Here is a 13,009-nt window from a genome sequence, read left to right as displayed (position 1 = left end):
ATTTTTCTTTTCCTCTGACACCTCAAGGAATCTCTATACTGTGACATAGAGGATTCCACATTCTCTTGTTCTTTTCTCTTTCATATGAGCAGGAGCAGAGACAAAGGCATTCTTGTTGAAACTGACCCTGAACCTGAAAGGACCTTGAAGCAAAAACTAAGAGAAGCTAAGGCACAACTCTCTGTTGAGAACCTGACCGAATTCTTCAAAGAAGAAGAACCCATGGCAGCCGAAAACAACAACAATGCCAACAATGCAAGGAAGGTGCTGGGTGACTTTACTGCACATACTCCCGATTTCTATGGGAGAAGCATCTCTATCCCTGCCATTGGAGCAAACAACTTTGAGCTTAAGCCTCAATTAGTTTCTCTAATGCAACAGAATTGCAAGTTCCATGGACTTCCAATGGAAGATCCTCATCAGTTTTTAGCTGAGTTCTTGCAGATCTGTGACACAGTCAAGACTAATGGGGTTGACCCTGAGGTCTACAGACTGATGCTATTCCCTTTTGCTGTAAGAGACAGAGCTAGAATATGGTTGGACTCTCAACCTAAAGAAAGCCTGGACTCTTGGGAAAAGCTAGTCAATGCCTTCTTGGCAAAGTTCTTTCCACCTCAAAAATTGAGTAAGCTTAGAGTGGAAGTCCAAACCTTCAGACAGAAGGATGGTGAATCCCTCTATGAAGCTTGGGAAAGATACAAACAATTAATCAGAAAATGTCCATCTGACATGCTTTCTGAATAGAGCATCATAGGTATTTTCTATGATGGTCTCTCTGAACTATCCAAGATGTCTTTGGATAGCTCTGCTGGAGGATCTCTTCATCTGAAGAAGACGCCTACAGAAGCTCAAGAGCTCATTGAAATGGTTGCAAATAACCAATTCATGTACACTTCTGAAAGGAAACCTGTGAACAATGGGACAAGTCAGAAGAAAGGAGTTCTTGAGATTGATGCTCTGAATGCCATTTTGGCTCAGAACAAGATATTGACTCAACAAGTCAATTTGATTTCTCAAAGTCTGTCTGGAATGCAAAATGCACCAAACAGTACTAGGGATGCTTCATCTGAGGAAGAAGCTTATGATCCTGAGAACCCTTCAATGGAAGAGGTGAATTACCTAGGAGAACCCTATGGAAACACCTATAATTCTTCATGGAGAAATCACCCAAATTTCTCATGGAAGAATCAAGAGAGACCTCAACAAGGTTTCAATAACAATAATGGTGGAAGAAAAAGGTTTAGCAATGGCAAGCCTTTTCCATCATCTTCTCAGCAACAGACAGAGAATTCTAAGCAGAACCCCTCTGACTTAGCAACCATGGTCTCTGATCTAATCAAAACCACTCAAAGTTTCATGACTGAAACAAGGTCTTCCATTAGGAATTTGGAGGCACAAGTGGGACAGCTGAGCAAGAAAATTACTGAACTCCCTCCAAGTACTCTTCCAAGCAATACAGAAGAAAATCCAAAAGGAGAGTGCAAAGCCATAACCATGGCCGAATCTAGAGAGGGAAGAGAGGAAGTGAACGCCACTGAGGAAGGCCTCAATGGGCATGCACTGACCTCCACTGAGTTTCCCAATGAGGAACCATGGGAATCTGAGGCTCAAAATGAGACCATAGAGATTCCATTGGACTTACTTCTGCCTTTCATGAGCTCTGATGAGTATTCTTCCTCTGAAGAGGATGAGTATGTCACTGAAGAGCAAGTTGCTAAATATCTTGGAGCAATCATGAAGCTAAATGACAAGTTATTTGGAAATGAGACTTGGGAGGATGAACCCCCTTTGCTCACCAAAGAACTGGATGACTTGTCTAGGCAGAAATTACCTCAAAAGAGACAAGATCCTGGGAAGTTTTCCATACCTTGTACCATAGGCACCATGACCTTCAAGAAGGCTCTGTGTGACTTAGGGTCAAGTGTGAACCTCATGCCTCTCTCAGTAATGGAGAAGCTAGGGATCTTTGAGGTACAAGCTGCAAGAATCTCACTAGAGATGGCAGACAACTCAAGAAAACAAGCTCATGGACTTGTAGAGAATGTTTTGGTAAAAATTGAAGACCATTACATCCCTACTGATTTCATAGTCCTAGAGACTGGAAAGTGCATGGATGAATCCATCATCCTTGGCAGACCCTTCCTAGCCACAGCAAAGGCTGTGATTGATGTTGATGGAGGTGAACTGATCATTCAAGTGAATGAAAAATCCTATGTGTTTAAGGCTCAAGGATATCCCTCTGTCATCATGGAGAGGAAGCATCAAGAGCTTCTCTCAAATCAGAGACAAACAGAGCCCCCACAGTCAAACTCTAAGTTTGGTGTTGGGAGGCCACAGCCAAACTCTAAGTTTGGTGTTGAACCCCCACATTCAAACTCTAAGTTTGGTGTTGGGAGGTTCCAACATTGCTCTGAGTATCTGTGAGGCTCCATGAGAGTCCTCTGTCAAGCTACTGACATTAAAGAAGCGCTTGTTGGGAGGCAACCCAATGATTATATTTTATATATTCTCTTTTGTTATTTTATGTTTTTTTTTTGTAGGTTGATGATCATAAGAAGTCACAAAATCAATTGAAAAAGCAAAAACAGAATGAAAAACAGGAAGAAAAACAGCACACCCTGGAGGAAGAATTCACTGGCGTTTAAACGCCAGTGAGGCTAGCAGTTGGGCGTTTAACGCCCAATCTGGCACCCTTCTGGGCGTTTAACGCCAGAAAGGGGCACCAGACTGGCGTTAAACGCCAGAAAAGGGCAAGAACCTGGCGTTAAACGCCAGGAATGGGCACCAGCTCGGCGTTTAACGCCAGAAATACCTCAAAACGTGATTTTGAGTGCCAATTGGTGCAGGGATGACTTTTCCTTGACACCTCAGGATCTGTGGACCCCACAGGATCCCCACCAACCCCACCACTCTCTCTTTCTTCTTTCCCCATTCACCAATCACCTCAATACCTCTTCCCCAAAAACCCTTCACCTATCAAATCCCATCTTTCTCTTCACCACTCACATCCATCCTTCATAAAACCCCACCAACCTCACCCTTAAAATTCAAACCACTTTCCCTCCCAAACCCACCCATAATGGCCGAACCCCATCTCCCCTCTCTCCTATAAATACCCTTCTTCAATCCTTCATTTTCACACAACCTAAACACCACCCCCCCTTCTTGGCCGAATACACAAAGCCATCTCCCTCTTCCTCATTTCTTCTTCTTCTACTCTCTTCTTTCTTCTTTTGCTCGAGGACGAGCAAACATTTTAAGTTTGGTGTGGTAAAAGCGTTGCTTTTTCGTTTTCCATAACCATTTATGGCATCCAAGGCCGGAGAAACCTCTAGAAAGAGGAAAGGGAAGGCAAAAGCTTCCACCTCCGAGTCATGGGAGATGGATAGATTCATCTCAAGGGTGCATCAAGACCACTTCTATGAAGTTGTGGCCTTGAAGAAGGTGATCCCCGAGGTCCCCTTTTCACTCAAAAAGGGTGAATATCCGGAGATCCGCCATGAGATCCGAAGAAGAGGTTGGGAAGTGTTTACCAACCCCATTCAACAAGTCGGAATCTTGATGGTTCAAGAGTTCTATGCCAATGCATGGATCACCAAGAACCATGATCAAAGTGTGAACCCGGATCCTAAGAATTATCTTACTATGGTTCGGGGGAAATACTTGGATTTCAGTCCGGAAAATGTAAGGTTAGCATTCAACTTGCCCATGATGCAAGGAGATGAGCATCCTTACACTAGAAGGGTCAACTTTGATCAAAGGTTGGACCAAGTCCTCACAGTTATATGTGAAGAGGGCGCACAATGGAAGAGAGATTCAAGAGGGAAGCCGGTTCAATTGAGAAGGCATGACCTCAAGCCCGTGGCTAGAGGATGGTTGGAGTTTATCCAACGCTCAATCATTCCCACTAGCAACCGGTCTGAAGTTACTCTAGACCGGGCCATCATGATTCATAGCATCATGATTGGAGAAGAAATAGAAGTTCATGAGGTCATAGCCCAAGAACTCTACAAAGTGGCGGATAAGTCTTCCACCTTGGCAAGGCTAGCCTTTTCTCATCTCATTTGTCACCTCTGTTATTCAGTTGGGGTTGACATAGAAGGAGATATCCCCATTGATGAGGACAAGCCCATCACCAAGAAAAGGATGGAGCAAACAAGAGACCCCTCTCATCATGAGATCCCTGAGATACCTCAAGGGATGCACTTTCCTCCACAAGGCTATTGGGAGCAAATTAACACCTCCCTAGGAGAATTGAGTTCCAACATGGGACAACTAAGGGTGGAGCATCAAGAACACTCCATTCTCCTCCATGAAATTAGAGAAGATCAAAGAATCATGAGAGAGGAGCAACAAAGACAAGGAAGAGACATTGAGGAGCTCAAGCACTCCATAAGACCTTCAAGAGGAAGAACAAGCCGCCATCACTAAGGTGGACCCGTTCTTTAATCTCCTTGTTCTTTATTTTCTTGTTTTTTGAATTTTAGGGCTTTATGTTTGTCCATGTTTGTGTCTTATGATCATTAGTGTCTTAGTGTCTATGCCTTAAAGTTATGAATGTCCTATGAATCCATCACCTTTCTTAAATGAAAACTGTTTTTATCACAAAAGAACAAGAAGTACAGGGTTTCGAATTCATCTTTAAAACTAGCTTAATTAGTTTGATGTGGTGACAATACTTTTTGTTTTCTGAATGTATGCTTGAACAGTGCATATGTCTTTTGAATTTGTTGTTCATGAATGTTAAAATTGTTGGCTCTTGAAAGAATGATGAAAAAGGAGACATGTTACTGAGGATCTGAAAAATCATAAAAATGATTCTTGAAGCAAGAAAAAGCAGTGAATACAAAAAAAAAAGAGAGAAAACGAAAAAAAAAATCGAAAAAAAAGAGAAAAAGAAAGAAAAAGAAAGAAATAAAGTTGTGATCCAAGGCAATAAGAGTGTGCTTAAGAACCCTGGACACCTCTAATTGGGGACTCTAGCAAAGCTGAGTCACAATCTGAAAAGGTTCACCCAATTATGTGTCTGTGGCATGTATGTATCCGGTGGTAATACTGGAAGACAGAGTGCTTTGGGCCACGGCCAAGACTCATAAAGTAGCTGTGTTCAAGAATCATCATACTTAACTAGGAGAATCAATAACACTATCTGGATTCTGAGTTCCTAAAGAAGCCAATCATTCTGAATTTCAAAGGATAAAGTGAGATGCCAAAACTGTTTGGAGGCAAAAAGCTACTAGTCCCGCTCATCTAATTTGGAGCTATGTTTCATTGATAATTTGGAGTCTATAGTATATTCTCTTCTTTTTATCTTATTTTGATTTTCAGTTGCTTGAGGACAAGCAACAATTTAAGTTTGGTGTTGTGATGAGCGGATAATTTATACGCTTTTTGGCATTGTTTTTAGTATGATTTTAGTAGTTTTAGTTGAGTTCTTAGTATATTTTTATTAGTTTTTAGTTAAAATTCACTTTTCTGGACTTTACTATGAGTTTGTGTGTTTTTCTGTGATTTCAGGTATTTTCTGGCTGAAATTGAGGGATCTGAGCAAAAATCTGATTCAGAGACTCAAAAGGACTGCAGATGCTGTTGGATTCTGACCTCCCTGCACTCGAAGTGGATTTTCTAGAGCTACAGAAGCCCAATTGGCGCGCTCTCAACGGCGTTGGAAAGTAGACATCCTGGGCTTTCCAGCAATATATGATAGTCCATACTTTGCCCAATATTTGATGGCCCAAACCGGCGTTCAAAGTCACCTACAGAAATTCCAATGTTAAACGCCGGAACTGGCACCTAAATGGGAGTTAAACGCCCAAACTGGCATAAAAGCTGGCGTTTAACTCCAAGAGGAGTCTCTACACGAAAATACTTCATTTGCTCAGCCCAAGCACACACTAAATGGGTCCAGAAGTGGATTTTTATGTCATTTACTCATCTTTGTACACCTTAGGCTACTAGTTTTCTATAAGTAGGACCTTTTACTATTGTATTTGACATCTTCTGATCTTTGGAACCTTTTTCTTTAGATCTTTTGATCACTTTGGGAGGCTGGCCATTCGGCCATGCCTAGACCTTGTTCTTATGTATTTTCAACGGTGGAGTTTCTACACACCATAGATTAAGGTGTGGAGCTCTGCTGTACCTCGAGTATTAATGCAATTACTATTGTTCTTCTATTCAATTCCGCTTGTTCTTTGTCCAAGATATCACTTGTTCTTCAACTTGATGAATGTGATGATCCGTGACACTCATCATCATTCTCACTCATGAACAAGGTGACTGACAACCACTTTTGTTCTACAAGCAATCAAGGCTCTAGTGTTTATCTCTTGGATTCTTTAACCGGAATCTTCGTGGTATAGGCGAGAACTGATGGCGGCATTCAAGAGAATCCGGAAGGTCTAACCTTGTCTGTGGTATTCTGAGTAGGATTCAATGATTGAATGACTGTGACGTGCTTCAAACTCCTGAGGGCGGGGCGTTAGTGACAGACGCAAAAGAATCACTGGATTCTATTCCGGCCTGATTGAGAACCGACAGATGGATAGCCGTGCCGTGACAGGGTGCGTTGAACATTTCCAATGAGAGGATGGGAGGTAGCCATTGACAACGGTGAAACCCTTGCATAAGCTTGCCATGGAAAGGAGTAGGAAGGATTGGATGAAGACAGTAGGAAAGCAGAGAGACGGAAGGGAAGGCATCTTCATTCGCTTATCTGAAGCTCTCACCAATGATATACATAAGTATCTCTATCTTTATCTTTATGCTTTATTCGTTTATCACTATACCCATTTGAGTCTGCCTGACTGAGATTTACAAGGTGACCATAGCTTGCTTCATACCACCAATCTCCGTGGGATCGACCCTTACTCGCGTAAGGTTTATTACTTGGACGACCCAGTGCACTTGCTGGTTAGTTGTGCGAAGTTGTGTTTATGCCATGGTATTGAGCACCAAGTTTTTGGATTCATTACCGGGGATTATTTGAGCTGTGAAAAGTATTGATCACAATTTTGTGCACCAGTTATCCTTCTCAATTGTGATGAGAATTGTTCATTGCTACCACTTAGTTAACCCTTATTAAATAAAGGAAAGTCAAGTGGATGAATTGACTTGAGCCACAAGTCCTAGCCAACTCCCAAGGAAAGACTAGCTTTAGTGCACTCCAAACCAATTAGCAATCTCTCCAATTACCAATCAACAAAGGAATTAGATAACTCAAGTATCACTAATTACTCTACCTAGGCCAAGAGAAACAAAATCTAACTAATAGCTATAAGAGACATTTCATCAAACACATAAAAGGCAATAAAAGTAAACAACATAAATTGCAAGAATTAAAGAGAGATCTAACTACAAGGCAAGAGATCAACAATAGAAAAGCAAAGAAGAACAATTATTATGAATTACCTCTTATTGAATTGAAAGAAAATGGGAGAAACAAAAGTAGATCTACAACAAAACACAAGAACAACATAAAGGAAATTACAACAAAAGAATGGAAGAAGAATGAATGTAACAACAAGGAATTGAGAAGATAGAAGTAGAAGAAGATGAATTAAAATCTAGATCTAAGAACTAAACCTAATCCTAATCCTAATCCTAGAGAGAAGTGAGAGCTTCTCTCTCTAGAAACTAACTTCTAGAACTAAACTATGACTAATGGTAACTAACATATGTTTCCCTCTTCACTCATTGGGTTAAATAGCATCAGAAATGAGTTGAATTGGGCCCACAAGGCTTTAGAATTCGCTGGCCACGTTTTGCTTTAAGTGAACCAGGTGGCAGCAACGGCGCGTGCGCGTACTTTGCACGTGCGCGCCACCATACATGTAGCAACTATGGCAAATCTTATATCGTTTCGAAGCCCCGGATGTTAGCTTTCTAACCCAACTGGAACCGCATCATTTGGACCTTTGTAGCTCAAGTTATGGTCGTTTAAGTACAAATAGGTCGGCTTGACAGCTTTCCGGTTCTTTCATTTCTTCATGAGTTCTCCAACTTTTCATGCTTCTTTCTTCATTCCCTTGATCCAATCTTTGCCTCCTAAACCTTAAATCACTTAACAAACATATCAAGGCATCTAATGGAATCATGGAGAATTAGATTTAGCTATTTTAAGACCTAAAAAGCATGTTTTTACACTTAAGCACAAATATGTGAGAGATAACAAAACCATGCTAATTCATAGGCTAAATGTGACAAAAGGTTATCAAAATACTCTAAATTCAATACAAAATAAACCGTCAAATTGGGGTTTGTCAAATATCGTTTTCCAAACATTTATAAATTTTCTAAATTTAATTCCAACTTGTTTATAATTATTCTTATTTCTATCTTTTTTATTATAAGATCATCAATTTCGTCCTAAAGATTATTTAATTCTTTTTTATACTCCTCTATCTTATTTTTTAATTTTTTCACTCTTTTTCTTTTTATTTTATTTTCTGGTTTTTCAATCTTTTTATACTTCATAAATTAGGTAATCTTATTATAATTCCTAAAAATAGTGTTGTTTAACATTATTTATTTTAGAATTTCTGCAAACTCTATCATCGATTCATGACTATTTTCTAGAGATTCTATTAATTTTTCTAACTCTTCAACTTCATTTTTCAGCTTGTTATAGATTATTTTTAGAGTTTCAAATGCTCTTTGATTTATTTCAGAAAACTGCAAATAATTCAAACGATTCTCTCTTTCAAAGAGCTCTTGTTTCTTATCTTGATAAGTTACATATATTTCTTCCTTATCTATTGTCATAATTTAATATTTAAGGTTTCATTTAATTTTTTGACCTTTTTTATTAATTCTTTTATTTCAGAGTTTTCTTCTTTAATTTTTAATTTAGATAAACTTAAAGGACTATTGATTTTAGATTCTCTTATTTGAAAATTTGATGAAAACAATCTTCTTGATGGTTCTTTCAATAGCTTTATATTTTGATATTTCTATTTTTATAATTTTCTGAAATAATTCATCGACATAAATTCTTTCTCTGTTTTTAAATATTATACTATGATGGCTATTTGTTAAAGCATAATTTATTGCATATGTAATTGAAAATGGTTCATCATCTTGTTCCATTAAACTTTTTCTATAAAATTTATAAGCTAAACTTATAGATCTTCCAAGATTTTCAGTTGATAAAGGTATAGCATATCCAAGATGGGCATTAAATTTAACATTTACATTTGCCAAATTTTCATGAACAATTCCAATTATTTGATCTATTGGGTCATCAGTAATTCTTTTATCACAGATTGCTAAACTTATTAGTGAATTAATTCCTTTCATATATGTAGATTTGATTAAGACTTGTATGGTACTAATATGAATCCATCCAATTTTAGATCTTTTTTGTTGATCCTTAATTTTCTCAATCTATTTACTCATTTCTTCATCATTTATCAAAGCTATTTCAAGTTCTCCATTAGCAGATTTTATTTTCACAGGGGCTTCAAGTTGAATTTTTCCATAGTATATTATATTTTTTCTATTAAAAACTTTTTTTAAAAGACTTTGTTTATTAAAATTTTCATTTGATTTGAGATTTAGTTCTGTTTTTAGAATAGCCTGTTTTTCATTATCTAATAAAACAGTTAATCTATAATAATCAGATTCTTCCATTAATTCTAAACTTTCTAAATAATTCATAACTAAGAGACTAGGACAAAGATGTACCTTTCTGGAGAAAAACTTCCTTTATTTAGTATATTTTACATAAGGTGTTTTTATCTCCAGAGGGGAGATTGTAGATATTAACTCCAGAGGGGAGTTTAAAACTATTTTTTCCTAAAGGAATTCTTTGTCAGACTACAGAATCACCTCAGCAGCTTTCTCCTTGCTCTCCTAGCATATGAGTACTCTTAGTCTTCTGTTTTTTATTTTCTGATACCTTCTACAATTGCCTAAGCAATCTATTTATAATGGTTGGGTCTGATGGACAATTTCCATCCTTACCCTTCTTATGACGTCATTGCTTACGTCATTGTTTACTATCTTGCACCAGCTACATTATTGGTGCTTTATGACCTAAGCGCTTACGTCATTATGCAATAATGTTGAGGGATGCTTCAGATGCACTATCCTCCTCTTTTATCATGTAGGTGGATCCCATTTTATTATTGCTTTCTTCAGATATTTCTGAGGCGCATAACTGGCACCTGTGATCTTCTTTGTCTTTTATCAAATAGCAGAGATTCCTTCTTATCCCTTCAGGGAGCTTTTTTAAAAGTCTAGATAAATTGTAGAATGCTGATTCAAATTTCACCAAGAGTCTTATTTCTCTTTCTTCAATTTTATATCTTTTACTGGACACAAGCAGAGTATTTCTATTTTTATAATTAATTCTTGTGCGAGATTCCTTCGTTATTTTTTTAGTTCTTTCAAAGACCCTTGCTAATGTGCTGGCTAGTCTTCCTTCATGACTGTAAATTGTTAAATCTTGAATTTGATCAATTGGTTGAAAATTTCCTAAAAAAACGGACATGAATATTACTTGGTATGCTGGAACCAAGCATTCTTCTCCTTCATTAAAAATAGGTTGACTATTTGTAAATTTTAGGGATACATCCTCTTGAATTTGATCAATTGGTTGAAAATTTCCTGAAAAAACGGACATGAATATTACTTGGTATGCTGGAACCAAGCATTCTTCTTCTTCATTAAAAATAGGTTGACTATTTGTAAATTTTAGGGATACATCCCTTGGATTTACATTGTCAATCATATTTTTAAATCTCTTTACTGCATCAACGAATCCTGTAGGAAACTCACTAATAATTTTTAGATCATTAAAAATTAAAATTGTATCAATTAATCCATACTGAAAAAACTGATAAGTGTCAGATGGGGAAGCATCTGGAAAAATAACCAGCTTTGTTAGTTGTTCTTTGCTAATAGGATAATATCTCAAAATTGCCCTTTTTTCTTCAGTCCAATTCAGGATTATATTAAAAGTTTCTCTGAGATTTGATCTACAGACCCTTTTCTTTTCCTTGATTTCAGCCATTGTAGGAATGTTTGTCATTATTCCTATTCTCTAGGCTTGAATTGGAGCTTTATCTGCTCTTCTTAGGGTTTGCTCTGGGTGTAGAGCTTCATATTCCCTAAAAGATTCCTTTGCCTCTTCCAGCGTTAAAAATCTTCCTTTATGAATTATCTTTGATTGATGTGTGAATGGTGCTGCTTTTTCCCAGGTATCATATACTCCTTTCATGGGGCCATTATAAATTACATAATATTTTTTATCTTAGGTAGATTTTTTAATAATTTCAGCAATTATTTTATTTTCTGAAATTTTTTCTCCTCCTAGTTTGTCCATCATGCTTAGCTGGCTGAATTCTAATGGTTTTGCTTGTTGTGTTGATTTCATTGCTTCAATGGCCTTCTTGAGGGATTGGATATGTGTCCTTATTTGCTGACAATACTTGCATTTTTCGAGTTCTTGCTCATATTTTTGAATTTCTTGATCTAATGCGTTGTAAACGAACTCCATTCTCTTGTTAATGTATCTGTAATAATATTTTTGTCACCCTTGATATATTCAATTTTTATTGGATATTGTAACAAAAATAATTGCCATCTTACCAATCGTCCATGATTATAATCAACTTTTAAATTATATCGTATGAAACCTGTTAGGTAACTTGAATCTGTGCTTAATGTAAATTCTTTGGGTAGTAATCAATTTTCCATTTTTTAAGAGTTTTAATTGCTGCTAGAGTCTCCTTTTCGTGAGTAGTATATCTCTGTTCTGTTGGTGTAAATGTCCCTGAAATATACCTGCAAAGTAATTCCTTTGGGGAATATTTAGAATCTAGTGATTCTTTTTCTTATTCCAAGCTTTTTATAGCTTTCTTAGCCTTTAGACATCCTGACCAAGTTATGTCTGAAGCATCTGTTTCTACTATTATATAGTCGGTTTCTTCTGGAATATAAAGTTTTGGAAGCTTTTTACATAATTTTTTGACTTTTTGAATTTGTATACTATCTTCTTCCCATTTCCATTCTTTTTTAGTACTTAATTTTGGAAATAAGTTTTTAGTGTATTCTGTTATATTCTTTAAAAATTCTTGATCAGAAATATAATTTATACACCCTAAAAAATTTTTGTAATTGTTTTCTATCTTCTATTTTATTAGGAAATAAATTTACCTTTTTTAAAATATTTGGTTGAAGTTTTAACTTTTCTTGAGTGGATAGAATTAATCCAAGAAATTCTATTTCTTGTTTTGCTAATTTTGCTTTCTTTTTGCTAAGAACTAATCCTTTTTCTTTACATCTTTCTAATACTATTAATAATTTTTGAAGATGATCTTCTTTATCCTGTTTTGTAAAAATTAATATATCATCAATATAAATTAAAACAAATTCATTTAACTCTTTTAGATTTTCTTCCATAAATCTTTGATAGATACCTGGGGCTTGTTTTAATCCGAATGGTAAAACATTCCATTCATAAAGCAACACACTAGTTGATTCTTTTGTTGGGCAAGTAAAAGCAGTTAATTTCTTTGTTTCTTCGTCTAAACGAAGTTACCAATATCCTGATTTTGCATCGAGAGATGAAAATCAAGTTGTTCCTTTGATTTTTTCTAAAATAGAATCTTTTCTTGGAAGTTTATGAGTATCACCAACAGTTGCTTCATTCATCTTCTTATAATTAATTACCATTCTTCGTTTTTCCCTTTTAATTTCATTATTGTTTTCGACATAAAAGGCTGGAGCCGCATGAGAACTTTTACTTAATCTTATAATTCCTTTTTCCAAAAGATCTTTACATTCTAATGAGAACTCCTCTCTATCTCTTACGAAATAAGGAATTTTATTTGGAACATTTATTTTCTTTGTAGGATCTTTTAATTTAATGCTTACTAATTCTTTATTTGTATTTTTAATATCTAAAGGATTATCATCGCAAATTTCACCCAAAAGTTCTTCTATTTTTATTTCAAGATTATTTTTTGGGATATTTATTTAAAAATATAAATTTAAATAACATTTT

At 36.4% G+C, this 13,009-nt stretch overlaps 1 non-coding gene across 1 annotated transcript; it reads right to left on the bottom strand.

Moving 5' to 3' along the window:
* Nucleotides 1-627: 627 nt before the first annotated feature.
* LOC130937262 (small nucleolar RNA R71) lies at nt 628-731 on the bottom strand. The gene has a single exon (XR_009068486.1). It is a non-coding gene; the product is annotated as a small nucleolar RNA R71 (small nucleolar RNA).
* Between the last annotated feature and the right edge of the window lie 12,278 nt (nt 732-13,009).

Source organism: Arachis stenosperma, chromosome 6 (assembly GCF_014773155.1).
Source record: "Arachis stenosperma cultivar V10309 chromosome 6, arast.V10309.gnm1.PFL2, whole genome shotgun sequence".
Lineage (NCBI taxonomy): Eukaryota > Viridiplantae > Streptophyta > Magnoliopsida > Fabales > Fabaceae > Arachis > Arachis stenosperma.
This window is presented reverse-complemented; position numbering and strand designations above follow the sequence as displayed.